This window comes from Gavialis gangeticus, unplaced genomic scaffold (assembly GCF_001723915.1).
Source record: "Gavialis gangeticus isolate Ggan-Ray unplaced genomic scaffold, GavGan_comp1, whole genome shotgun sequence".
NCBI classification, from domain to species: domain Eukaryota; kingdom Metazoa; phylum Chordata; order Crocodylia; family Gavialidae; genus Gavialis; species Gavialis gangeticus.
Window position 1 is genome coordinate 43,713,430 of NW_017728995.1, and position 2,476 is coordinate 43,715,905.

Below are 2,476 nucleotides of genomic sequence, written 5' to 3' on the forward strand. Positions count from 1 at the left end.
GATTTTAAATAAATTTTTACTTATTTATTTTTCAATGATAATGACCAAAATTTATACAATACTCAAAAATCTGGCATGCAAATTCAAACACCACTATAATCCCTGTTTACAAAACACACAGAGAAATTAAAGCAAGCTTAACAAAGCAGTGTTTGTGAATATTAATGAACTTAAATCCAGGCTTTAAAACCTAAAAATCTAAAAGTTACCTGTAAGCAGAAGTTTTTCAAACTGTTTAATCTCTTCAACTTTCTATTTCAAAATTCAACTTTCAAACTTCCAATTATTATATTAATCTTTCCATATGGTTGGATCCTGGGAAATTTCAAGGGCCTGCATTTCTGACAAGAGGGGTGCTAAAATTAACATTTTATTGACCTTATGTGAATAGAGTAATTTCTGGAAAAGTAGGACCTTCCTTGCCAGGTGTTACTACTTTCTATTTTATGCTTGCTCCTGAGAGGTCCTGGGATGGATTCCAGAATCTCACCAAGAAGGCACTGCTAATGAGCATGAGGCTCTCAGTGTATTGCCTATTGAATGTCTGAGAGCAAAAGATAAAAAGAAGATACAATGGTGTTAAGAAAAGGATACTACGATGGCCTAAGTAGAAACTGTTTTTTCTTCTGATTGGCATTTGAAACACAATATGATAGGGACACAAATCTATATTAGGTAGAATGTTTGGGAACCACTACATTTCATAGATGTAGTCCCTTTTTCACAATGATAGATGCCAATGTGGCTAAATCTCATGGAAACGTAGTAGAATTCAGCATCCTAAATCACATAGGTTATTTTTTTAAAAATTGCCCACTCTCTTTAATGACTCAGTGATCTAAATGTGGTAACAGTGTTTGAAAAGTTAATATTTTATGTAAGAAACTTGTCATATGATAAAATGGCAAACCAGCCACAAAGATTTTGCTTGTTAAATATGGAGCCTCTTTGTGGCTAGGTATTGTGCTTTAACTTGAATGTGTGGCATGTACATGCTCTCCTCTCCCTCCAAGGTGATGGAGGGAGGGAGAGCAGCTGGCTCCCTATCAGCCAGAGCTGTCAGAAAAGCTTGTGGTTTGCCCTGTCCCCAGGACTACTGGGTCACCCTTTTAAAGTTCTGGGAGCACGTGCAGTTTGGGACAAATATATTGTCAACATGCTATAAATCTACATATAATATCATCCTTGTTGACATATACAGAACGCTAGAAAGGCCCTACTGAGGACCTAGGGAGTCTGGCCTTATATGAGTGTACATAACGGTGTGGTTTATTTAGTATCACTGAATTACTAGGTCATTTTCCATATAGGGGCAAGAGGAAGGAGTAGATGCAGTGGATTGTGTAGAGATTAGATCTGAGGTTTGCTAGCAAACTGCAGGATTTTAATCTATGAATTTTACATGGCCTCTATGGTAAAGCCACACAAGCTTAGAAGGAAGCTTTTTACAATTTCAGTTCTCCTGCAGAGAGGGCTTAAGTACTACCCATCTGGGTATATTCTGTCTGGAAATTCTTGGGTCATGTATTTTTCAGTCTTTGTAAAAGTAACACATCTTTGTAGCATTAATAAGAGAAAAATGGAGACTTGTAGGCTGGGATGTCAGCACCTTTTTGATATGACAAAACAGAGTTAAAGTACTTAAAGTTAAAAACTGAATTAAAACTATGGGACCAAATTTTTCTTGGTTCACTCATGCAACAAGTCGCATTGACCTTGACTTAGAGTGCTTATAAACATGCTCCAGGAGGTGTTGTGCGTGTGTGTGGGGGTGGGGGATGAGGGGGCATCTCTGAGAGCTGCATTAATTAAAGTACCCATAGTGTCATGGTGATACATGTGACACTGGAGTCTGCTGGAGTGCAATAATTACCATGCTGTAATTACAGCATGTCGGAGCAAGTGTATAGGAGCCCTCAGTGTACACCAGAATGATTCCATTAACTTCACAGAAATTACATCTGGGTGAGAGAAATTAATATGAGTCCCAGTTAGTTTACTTGTCTGACTGAAGCAAACAAAATTCACAGCCTGATAAAGATGTCAAAACTCAACTCAGAGTAAATTGAGGTCTTGATGCTCAGCTATGCCAGCACTTAAAGCCACTTCTGTGCTCTCAATGCTGGGGCATTGACATGGTGATTCAACCCTCAGTGCTGCTCTAAAATATGGCAGCTCCCAGAAGATATTACGAAGTGTAAGACTGGCTAGGAATGACCTGAGTGAAGTGTACTCTTCTCATGCTTGCAGCATGCCCACTATGTCAGGGAGGTATTAGCTGCGTGTTAAGGTGATGATCAGGCCTGTGGCAGGGGACTTGGGGTGCCTGCCAATTTAAGAGATCAGGCAGCTTGCGGAGCCACCGACAGGTGGCAGGTGTGGGCCAGGGGTGAGGGGAGCCAGCTGATCCAGGCAGCTGCCCAGTGAAGCTAAGCCTAACCTGATGGTGTTTAACACTGAAAAATGCAAGGTTCTC